The sequence below is a fragment of the Diabrotica virgifera genome, chromosome 8 (genome assembly GCF_917563875.1).
Source record: "Diabrotica virgifera virgifera chromosome 8, PGI_DIABVI_V3a".
Taxonomy (NCBI): Eukaryota; Metazoa; Arthropoda; class Insecta; order Coleoptera; family Chrysomelidae; genus Diabrotica; species Diabrotica virgifera.
The window spans coordinates 29,970,657-29,983,138 of NC_065450.1; the positions used below are offsets into that span (position 1 = coordinate 29,970,657).

At 31.3% G+C, this 12,482-nt stretch overlaps 1 protein-coding gene and 1 long non-coding RNA gene across 3 annotated transcripts in view; one reads left to right on the forward strand and one right to left on the reverse strand.

Moving 5' to 3' along the window:
* LOC126889850 (zinc finger protein 235-like) overlaps positions 1 to 12,482 on the reverse strand; it is a 204,985-nt gene that overhangs the window by 95,159 nt on the left and 97,344 nt on the right. The window lies entirely within an intron of this gene.
* On the forward strand, positions 1,788 to 4,210 carry LOC126889856 (uncharacterized). The gene is made up of 3 exons (XR_007700194.1): positions 1,788 to 2,299; positions 2,935 to 3,092; positions 4,030 to 4,210. It is a non-coding gene; the product is annotated as an uncharacterized LOC126889856 (long non-coding RNA).

Here is a 12,482-nt window from a genome sequence, read left to right on the forward strand (position 1 = left end):
ATGGGAAATAAGCCACAATTAAAATGAAAAAAATAATTTTATTAACGTTTCGACGCCCAAATCGGGTGCCGTTGTCAAAATACAAAATATTACTAGAATAAATAAAAGTGTTGTTGCTAAGCAAAAAAATTCTTCTAATAATTTATTTAATCTGACTCATTAATATTGGCAATTCATACATATATTATACATTTTAAAGTAGAAGACTTTAAAATGATATTGCCAATATTTATGAGTTGCGTTCCTGGGACGACTTACTGAAAGATAGTTCATTCGATTACATGAAATCAACCCTAACTCAAGAATATCCGTCACAAAAAAATTATAGCATGTGATCTGTCTTTAAAAAGACAACCAAATGCAACGGTGGCACTGAAATTCTCGCGTTAGAGACTTCATAGTAAATCACAAGGGAAAACCAGGAAAAAACCTTGTGATACTATCCCGACATCGTAAGTATTTGGTCTTACATTTAATTTACTCTCAAAAAATAATACCAAATTCTGACTTGTAACAGGTTTAAATTATAAATATATTAATAATACTAGATATATAAGTAATATGTACTAAAATATAAAATATGTACTAGCTCGATATTATTGACTTACTAATCTTGGTATTTTCTTTCTATTGACTTCCTCTTTCAGTATGGGTAACCACATCCTACTGCATTCTATCGAGGAATTTGCGACACAATTGGTTTCATTTAGCATAATTACATTAATAAAATTATTTTTTTCATTTTAATTGTGGCTTATTTCCCATATAAATAATTAATCAATAAACTAAAGAATAAGAAGATACCTAAACATAATCCTAAATATAAATATAACCATAAAGTTCAACTATGTGACGCCACGGGTCGTTTAAACTATTTTAAATCACAGAAGACTTTAAATTTGTACTTCTAAGTTATTATGAGTTTTTGAAGCGTGAAATTTTGGAAATATCATTTTTAAACAAAACTGAACATTATTCATTCAGACGGATTATGGGCCCGGTAAGAATGAACCATGAACTAAGAGACATAATGAAGGAAGAAGATATAAATAGATTTATTAAAGTCCAGAGGCTGAGATGGCTGGGACACATAGAGAGAATGAAAAACGGCCTACTGATTACGAAGATCAACAGATGGAAACTAGAAACTGAAAAACCAAGGGAAAGGCCCAGAGAGAGGTGGGAGGACCAGGTCATGAGAGATATCAAAATTCTGGAAGTGAGAAACTGGAGGGAACTATGCACATGTCGAAATGAGTGCAAGAAAATTGTAACGAAAGCCAAGTCATACAAGAAACTTTAACAACATGCAAGTAGAATGCGCTCTAAGTCAGAGCAGCAAACATTCCACTCGGAATGAAAAGAGGAATGAGCAGAAGATGATGAGCATTGGAATATACGTGCTCACTACAATTGTCTACGGTTATATAAAAGACTAATATTATTGTTTCAACTAAAGCATGATTCAATTATCGATGTATAAATACGAGTCACATTGTCTAACTAAACAATAAGATACCCTAACAACACACAACATTCCAGGAATGTACTACCAAAGTTCTATCAATATTTGAATGTCCTGGACATTTAGGGAACATTCGGTGAACATCTGTTTAAATTATTCCTGGAATGTTACCATAAGACATTCTGTGAACATACTACCAATGTTCCTATATTTTAAGTTGCGAAATAATACATACGTGTAAGAGATACAACATTACTTATAACATACCAGACAAACTAAGTGACATTTTAGGCCTACAGTGCAATAATATGTCAAATTTAAAGAGTTTCCCAAGATTATAAACATACAAATGTAATAAAAATTATTGTTCGCGAATATTCAATTTGGAATGCGATTTTGTTAATAAAAAAAAATACTTATAACTTATGCAAAACCCAAGAGAGGCATTTATATTTATTTCTTTTGCGTTCATTTTCAAATTCGCCGTGCATATATTTTTGTGCATGGCGCTTGAGAGGGCATCACGTGACTAAAAACGACCAACCAACGACCTCGCTTCGGCCATCTTGGCATCTTCATCTTGGCGACCTTGCCTTGCCGTGGATTGTTTTTAGTTGTTTGTATTATTTGTGCTTTTTAAGAATATTTTTTTAATTCGGATACTTTTATAATAGCTTTAATAGTATTATTAACATAGTGCATAAAATGGTGTCCTGTTTTTAACGCAGTTGGAGTAGCAGAAACAAATGTAGATAAAAAAATCTGCAGGAATAACGTTTCAATTATGACAGAAGCTCAAAACAAATGACTGTGAATGAAAAGCCCTATTAAAAGGTTAGTATGCAAATATGTAAACGTAAGCATGCCCTGTATTTCAGAAAATAAATTAATACTATTAATACCCTAATAATACTATTCATAAAAAATCTTTTAAGTAACGTAGATATAACAAAGTGAATAAAAGGCATAAATCAGAAGAATTATTATTTTATTTTATAAGTTAATAATTGGTCATATCCATTTATTATTTTAATAATAATTGTGAATAAGCCACAAACTTCGCTTATTCCTAACTAAAATAGTAAATAGAGATAGGTAATAACAAAAGGATTTGTAAAACTAAAATAATTCTTTTTGCGTTTTTGCTAGTGTATGCGTTTATAAATAGGATGGTAGACCACACACTATAATATGCAGTACCAACTAATGAATACACAGAATATTATAGTCGATTTGCTAAACTCAGTCTCAGTACTAATTACTGTAATTTTGGCAAAATTGGCCAAAAACAAAAAAAATTACCTACTAAAATCACTAGCCAGTTGTGTCTGAGTTTGGGGAACCGACTATACTAATAAACAATTTCTAAGCTGTTTTATAATAATTTTGTGAGTTCATTAATCATATTTTTTATTTAAAACTAAAATTTGTTAATAATGCTTAGTAATGCATATATTTTGTATTTTTAGCTTTCCAGAAGATCCTGCGAAGAAGACATGAAGTATAGATCAGATTTGTTAATAGAGGAGTATGTTCAAAACACTTTTTAGAAAAAGATATTGACAGAACTTCACTTTCATCTGTTCGTTTGAGAGACTGTGCTGTTCCAATAGCTTATGTCACACAGGTATATGCATAACCTAATTAATAATACAGTCCGTACAATATAGATACTGTTGTAATTCATTATCTACATCGGAGATCTAAGTTGACATTGTTGCCCAACTACAAAAAATTTTTGAATTCATTTTAAGTCAAATATATCACATAATTATTGCCAAGTAGATTATACAACAAAACAGATTAATATTCAATGTAAATAAATAAAAACATCAGAAATCGAAAACAAGAATTAAGGTATAATCTTATGTTACAGTTATTAAGGTACCAAGGGTATTATAGGGATATACGTTGACCGAAAGCGTTATTATTATAATACCTGTGGTGCCTTCAACGTTTAATGCCCGACTACATTATTATTTATATGCGAAAAATTTGAATGAATTTTGAATTGATTAGTTTTTAAATAAGTACATTTACCAGTAACAGTAGTAACGTAATTGTGGTAACCATAGTTTTACTTAGGTTGATATTTGTCAACTTGACAGTATCTAAGTCGTTATTTAAATTTAATGCCCAAGGGCGTTATATCGTACTTAACAGACTTCGAAATGTCATTATTTGTCAAATAATGTACCAGTAGGACATTAAAGTAAATAATAAAAACAATAAATATAATGAATACTAAATACTTATTTGTTTGTGAAAAATCTATTTCTTTGTGGCTTTTTTGTAATTAATTATTCTAATGGGGAAATAAGCCACAATTTACTTGAAAAAATAATTTTATTAAGGTTTCTACTTCCACATCGGATGTCGTTGTCAAAATACAAAATGTTCATTATTATTATTTTATTTATTAAATATTATTTATTATTTATTTAAATATTATTTAATATTTATTTTTTTATTATTATTATTTATGCATATTATTACCTGTAAATAATATTTCTTCTGATTGTTAATTGTAAAGGATAGAAAAATTACCTTTTATTTTCTTTTAGAATCAGCTGAGAGAAGCGGTCTACAAAAAACCAGAAAGGAAACGGAATATGTGGCTACGAAAAGCAAAAGAAAGGTTTACAAAGCAAATGTGACACATTTTTTTATAATATTTAGGAATGTCAGCAAATTACATTAAAAAATGTATGTAAAGATTTTTTGCAATAAAAATGTTTATATTTATCAAGGATGTATTATTTGGTATGGCCATATCGTCGCCTTAATACTATAACTTGATAACTCAAAATTAGTAGTTTTGAGATAAACGAGTTTAAAGATTTTAAAGATATTTGTGCTGCTACCATGATGTTGGTAAATACGGAATTCACTCTGCAGCTCTAAAATACTGTTCCTTAACTTTTTGGCAACTGATCTATTTAGGAATATGGTGTAAATTTGTTTTCCAATATGGAAAAAAACATGAAAAATTAAAGTTATCAACTTTTAGCACTACCATAATGTTAACATTTGGTAATGTCGCATGTTGTGCTAAGTCGCATATAAGTGAACTTTTTAACACAACTAATATTTTAAACATTATTTTGTTGAAAATTAGCCCTCCGCCATGGGGGTTGCCAGATCTGCTAACAATTCTCGAATTCTTGCATTAAAATGAACCGAATAAACAGATAGCAATTATGTGGTAAGTTCAATGGTTTCAGAGAAACACGTGCTAAAACTAGATAACTCGAGTTATCTAGTTATAGCATTCAGTGTATGTCGTATTCACGATTATTTCGATTAAATAATAGCTTGATAACTTATGTTGTCAAGTTTTAGCACTGAATATTAGTGGCATTTGAGTTTTATCAACTTTCGTCAATCATAAATAAATACTTAACCCGTTTGAAGTGAGCTATCAAGTTTTTACACAATATGGAGGCAAATGAAATACATCTTGTGAACTAGTTATCTCAAAAACGTCAATTTTGGAGTTATCAAGTTATAGTACTAAGGCGACGATATATCGTCAGTGATGTGACAGTACCTCCTATCTGTTTTTTTCAAGAGATTTGTAAGATAGACTAAAAACTTGTTTCGGCCACCTCCTGTTTTCATATATTTTTTGACTTGTTTTGCAGTAAATTCAACTATCTATTTACTACAAAAAAAGTCAGAATACGTATGAAACCAGAAAGTGACCTTAAAAAATGTTTTTCGTCTCCTGCAAACCTCATGAAAAAACATATAGGAGGTATTGTCACATTACTGACGATATATTTCAGTGAATGTCTAAAAAATATACTGTGAATGTTCAAAGAACGTTCGTAGACATTCATGGAATGTTCTAACAAGACATTCAGTCTAAAAATATACTGTGAATGTCCAAAGAACATTCATGGAATGTTCCAACGAGACATTCAGTCTAAAAAATAGACTGTGAATGTCCAAAGAACATTCGTAGACATTCATGGAATGTTCCAATAGAACATTCTAAGAATATTTAAAATGCTGACACAGCACTTTCCTGGTACTTTCCAGGGACATTCGTATGCATTTGGGGACATTCCAGGAATGTTTTCAATGTCCTGTGTGTACATTCTAGGAACATTCATGGAATGTTTTGTGTTATTAGGGTACTACTAAAAAAATACTACAAAAAAGTAAAATATATCAAAAAAATCATTATCAATAGCTTATCTATACTTATTGTAAACATATTCTTTGGGAAATAAAGATCATTATAAAGTCATTAGGAGAAGCGGATTAGTTTTAATCTCCATTGTCCACTCAAAGCAAACATGTCTTTTTGTCGATTTGGGTACTGGCCATTAGACCAAAAACTTGTTAGCAAAAACTGTGAAAGCACCGTTCTATTTCATTTTCGCAAATGGATGAGAGTACCTACATCATGGAGTCGCTGCCAGTATCTGTCGATAATTTCAGACAGGGTATGACTCAAGGTTTATTCCCAGCGTGTACCATCAAATGACGTTTCAATTAATCTGCTCTACTAAACTGCTTACAACATATTTTACACTTGTAAGGTTTTTCGCTACTATGCATTACAGAATGCAGTTTTAAGTTACCTGCTGTATTACACTGTTTTAAACAAATTTTAAACTTGGTTCAAAATTCAAAAAATAAGGTTTTTCACCAGTGTGTACTCTAAAATGTATTTTCAAATTACCTTTATGAGAAAACTGCCTAAAACAAATATCACACTTGTAAGGTTGTTCACCAGTGTGCACCTTCAAATGTATTTTCAAAGAACCTGCCTGAGAAAACGGCTTAAAACAAGTTTCACACTTTAAGGTTTTTCCCCAGTGTGCACTCTCAAATGTATTTTCAAGTCATGTGCTCTACTAAACTTCTTACTACAAATTTTGCACTTGTAAAGTTTTTGCCCAGAGTGTAAGTTGTAGAAAATTGAGAAGTGTATTTTGAAGGATATATACTTATTATTTACATACTGTAACTGTCACTGCCACATCTTAAAATTTGTCACATAACTTATTCTGTTAAACCTCAACAAATGGCACCACATCAACGAACTGTCAATACTGATGGAATGGGCATGAAGCGAATTTAATGCGGCCAGGAGATAGCGTAGTCAGGGAAGGATGGAAGATAATCGCCATCTTTCGTAAACAAAAAAATTGATAGTGGTAGTCAGAGTTGCCAGATTGGGGTATTTTCCCACAATTTTTGAGTACCTTGAAAACGTCTAAGGAAATTTTTCTAATCAGAAATGGTTGGGGGATTTTTTGTGGCGGCAATTATGGAAGATTTTAAGAAGTCATGGTGAATTCAATTTGCGAATATACATAGAACTATAGAACTGTATATTATTCCCTCATATTTTTCAGTTTCTAAGTGGGGATTTATAAAATCACATTTGGCAACTCTGGTGGTAGTTGTAGTAAATTTTCTCTGGCATTCTCTGTCTCTCTCTCTAGGACCTCTCTCTTGTATGTTGGCCGCAATTTCGCTTCACTGTTTGAATGTGACGGGGCCATTCCATCAGTATTGACAGTTCGTTGCTCCACATGCTAGCAAAGAACTAAAAGCAAGAATTGTAACGAAATTAGAATATGGCTGGTCACTATCTGCCGTAGCGAACCATTTTAAGGTTCCGGAAGACCAAAAATATCTACCGCATAATTAGTAACAAGCTGAAAATGGCAGCATTATTATAACGAAAACTTTGTTTATTTACGTATTTAAATTCATAATATGGAAAATTTCTATTATGAAAAGTTGTTTAGAATTAAAAATTATGTTTAAATGTGCAATTATATCATTCTAATTTAAATGTTGTGAACTATAAAGGTACTTTACTCTTGATCTAAATTCATATTTTTTATATACCTCGTATAAAATTAATAAAATTTAATATGGTTGCATCATAAATCTTAGACCACGAAGAGCTTTTTATGAATAATAACTTTTCTTTGTCAAATTAAAAATAAAAGAGTTATAAATGAAAATGATGTTGGTATCCATAATTTGAAAAAAATCTTCAAATATTTTTTCCATTAGAAGGATGTAATTGCATTGCATATACCAGAACAATTTTTTATTCCAAACAACATTTCATAACAATTTTCAATATTGTGAAATAAATAAAGATACTTTTTACTGATAAAGTATTTTCAATCGTCAACAATAGATGAAAAGAAACAGTCCATTTATCATTAGGTACTCCCATTAAAGTGGAGGCCGTATACTCGTACATACCATTTTAAAATTGTTAATAAATTATTGCTTTCAAAATATACTCAAATTGTATTTTTAAACATCCTATTTATTTTATATAATAATTAAATTCACTATCAAATGTCAGTTATATTTTATTAAAAACTAATTTAAAATTTAGTTTCACATTCACGATGTGTCAAACTCAAATGTAAATAACCTATGCTTTGCTTAACAAATTCAGATTAAAACTACCTTACTTACTAGCAACGACTTCAGTTGACGTTTAGTGTGTCGGCAGAAAATAAATATTTGAAAAATGATTGTGACGTCTCATTTTAGACTTTGAGATCGGTTATCTCGAAGACGGTTAGAAATATCGAAATGCAGTTTTCAGATTTGGATTCAGAAGACAAAACTACATGGGAATCCATTGGCAAGTCGGCTCTAAGTATTGTAGGAACGGCGACGCACGAACGAAAAGACTTTGCGAATTTATAAACGAAAAGTTTTCGTTGACAATAATAACAACAACCTTATTTTATGTAAAATCATCATTTATATAGTATCATTTATATACTCTTTATAAAATGCAGGAATTCAAAATAATATCAAAATTTAGACCTTAATAATTATTACAATTTATGAATTAACATAAATTATGTAATCAGTTGTTTGTTGTTTGTTTATTTTATTATTTGTCTGTCATAATAAATATAAAATAATGTCAGACCAATCAAATACACTAGTGATGTTGATTATAGTTGTTACTTTCGAGTATTCGTTACTTTTGTATAAAGTAATCATTTAGCAGCATTCGTTACTTTGATTACTTTTGTATTTGAGTACCGGTAATCATATCGAGAATCGTATTTCTCAGTAGGTAGGTATTTTGTATAGGTATTCCGATATAACAACGACCTTCACCGATCTGTTTAAGGGATAAAAATGATTTGATTACTATGATTACTTTTGTATTTGAGTACCGGTAATCATATCAAGAATCGTATTTCTCAGTAGGTACGTATTTTGTATAGGTATTCCGATATAACAACGACCTTCACTAATCTGTTTAAGGGATAAAAATGATTTGATTACTATGATGACTTTTGTTACTTTTGTATTTGAGTATTGGCAATCATATCGAGAATCGTATTTCTCAGTAAGTAGGTATTTTGTATAGGTATTCCGATGTAACAACGACCTTCACCGATCTAGATAAAAATATAGAGTTCTCTTATTCGATCTTTGTTAATGATGACATAATACATTACATATTTTACGTATACCATTATACCTCCCTCTGTTTCATCTTCTATCTTCTCCTCACCGTCACACCCTTAAAACGCTTCATACCGATAGCGATATTCGATAACACTCGTAAAACACCGGTCCCGTCCGTTACTCGCTGGGATACGATTTATTAGAAAGTAATCAAGTGTACTAGTCGTTACTCGTTCTTATACGATTGGTACGAAGTAATCAGAGTAATCAAAGTAACGATTTGCCTCTCTGTATATACAGTGATGAGCCTACTAATAATCAGCAACATAACGCAAAAGATGGAAAGCATATTAAGTTGTGAGATAAAAAGAGATGAACCTAGTGGAGGTGTTAAATTTAGCGTTAGTAACTTATAGATTAACATTATATTGATTGTTTCGCACCTTTAGACGTGTCGGACGAGTTTGAGAAATGCCACTGTCACAGTGAGTTTTAGTTGACATACTCCTCTGATACGTCTAAAGGTAAGAAACAATCAATATAATGTCAATTTATATGTTACTATCGCTACATTTAACAACTCTACTAGTTTTATTTCTTTTTATCTCACAATTTAATATGTTTTCCATCTTTTGCGCTATACTGCCGGTTATTAGCGCGCTCACCACTGTATATTGGTACGAAGTAATCAGAGTAATCAAAGTAACGATTTACCTTTCTGTATAGTAATCGTTACTTTCGGTATTCGAAAGTAAGAGTACTTTGTAACGAATAGATACTTTTTCAACATCACTAAAATACACTACTTAAAATGATCAAATCTTACTAAGAGTCGTATCAGCCTTTTAGGAACTAGCTGTACGTCCTCAGGACATACGAATATCCCGGTGGTTCGTCCCGAGTACGTCCCAGAGATGTACTGGTGCTGTTTGGGTTTCACACTTTTCTCCAGTGTGCACCCTCAAATGTTTCTTCAAAGCACCTTTTTCACTAAATTGCTTAAAACAAATTTCACACTTGTAAGGTTTTTCCCCAGTGTGCACTCTCAAATGTATTTTCAAAGCACCTGTTTGACTAAATTGCTTAAAACAAATTTCACACTTATGCGGTTTTTCCCAGTGTGCACCTTCAAATGTTTTTTCAAATAACTTGATGTAGTAAACAGCTTAAAACAAGTTTCACATTTATAAGGTTTTTCTCCACTGTGCGTCTGTAAATGAACTTTCAAATGACTTGCAGTACTACACTGTTTTAAACAAGTTTCACACTTGTAAGGTTTTTCGCCAGTGTGCACTCTCAAATGTATTTTCAAGTCATCTGCTCTTCTAAAATGCTTACAACAAATTTCACATTTGTACGGTTTTTCCTCAGTGTGCACTATCAAATGTATTTTCAAAGTTCTTGGCTTAGAAAATTGTTTGAAACAAATTTCACACTTGTAAGGGTTTTCACCAGTGTGCACTCTCAAATGTTTTTTCAAATGACCTGCCTGAGACAACTGTTTTAAACAAATTTCACAGTTGTAAGGTTTATCCCCAGTGTGTACTCTCAAATGTGTTTTTAAGCTACTTGCTTCAGTAAACTGTTTATAACAAAGTTCACACTTGAAGGGTTTTTTTCCAGTATGGCTTCTCAAATGTCTTTTCAAAGTACCTGCTTGCCTAAATTCCTTACAACAAAGTTCACACTTGAAAGGTTTATCCCCAGTATGTACTCTCATATGTATTTTCAAATGACTTGCAGTAGGAAACTGTTTTAAACAAGTTTCACACTTGTACGGTCTTTGTCCAGTCGCAACTTTCGTATTTTTATTTAATGTTTTCCCTTCAGCGTGTTGAGTCATATAATTTCCTTCGTAAGATGAATCTTCAATTAGTGTCTCCGTAATTTCCATTTTGTGCTCGTCTTGGGGATCACCTAAAATACAAATCTACTATAGTAGAAGCCACAGTCAGAATGCAGTGCTGGTAGCATAGGGCAATGTATGTCTTACGGGAGAACGGCCGACCACGTTGCTGGTTTAAGTGGTAATTCTGCTTGAAAAATAACGACCGTTTGCTTTATAAGCATAATGTCTGCAAATGCTTCGTTTCCGAGATACGCGATGTTGAATTTTTTCTTACAAACTGACGATTAGTTTATTGCTCTAAAAAGGTTTGAGATCTGCAAATGAAATTTGGTAGGTTTTAAGAGGTAATTATTGCGCATATTTTGACATAAAATTTAAGAATGTTATATTCATTGGCGTGCATACGGTTATAAACATTTTAGATATATCCCGTATGCACGCCAATGGTGAATATCAAATTCTTAATTGTTTATCAAAAAATGCGCAATAACTACCTCTTAAAACCTATTTTGCATATCTCAGCCGGTTTTAGAGCAATAAATAAATCATCAGTTTGTAAGAAAAAATTCAACATCCCGTATCTCGAAAACGAAGCATTTGCGAGCATATGTTTATGAAGCAAATCGTCATTAATTTTAATGTAGAATTACCCTTTAAAGTTTGCCGCATTTATTTAGAAACATCCTGTATTGATTAAGAACATGGCTAGTTGTTAAAGTACCTAACTTTTTTATTATCCAACATAAGCAAATAAATCAAAAAAGAAAATGTTAAGAAAGTCTAAAGCTGCTATTGAGTTTTAATTTCAATATTTTATATATGCTTGAATATTCCACAGGGTGTTCCGAACTTTAAGCAAACAACACAGTATGATTGTTACACCCGGTATAAAATGACATTTACCTGTCTAGCAACAGTAGAATTACACCGATATTCTTGAATAATAAGGCTATAACATACTAATAAAATCACTGGTTTAGGAAATCCTAGACATCAAACATGTCCCATTTTTAAGGTGTTCCTTTAATTTTGCCGGTGTGTGTATCAGGGTTGCAAAAAAACATGTTTTTTATTTGCAAAAAAACATGTAATTTTAAACAAAAACACGTTTTTTTGTTTTAAACGTTTTTTTTTTGTTTTAGACATGTTCTTTTTTGTTTTTAAATTGTATGTTTTAAACAAATAAAACTTAGAAGAAAACATTGTTTAATCATATTTTCTTATACATTATTAGAAAATTATTATTAGAAAATAATAAGATAAGAAAACCAATTGCAAAATTAGGAGCTATTGCCTGGGGAACCCCAGACTATTTACTATTTATAAATTCGCATTGCAAGTTGGCTATTGCAATATCGTCTACTGTCAGATATTTTGTGGTGTTTCTTGTAATGCTTAATGTTTTTTTTAAACCTGCAAATGATTTGGTGACCCCAGCTCATTTTTTGGCAAATTTGCTTGATCATTGCATTAGTGGAAATAAAATTATCATCCATCCATTATAAATTATCATCCAGAAGCATTTTCAATTATTATTATTACCAGGCAAAGTCTGTACCCTTTAAACCATAACGTTTTCTAAACATCTAATTGAGAATGTAAAACCATTGGCATGGTGGCGTTCTAAGACAAATATAAATACTACAGCATTGAAACTTGCTCAACAGCTTCACACAGCTATTGCACCGTCAGCCAACATAGAAAGGCTCTTCTCATCATACGGTTTACCATTCCAAACGACGT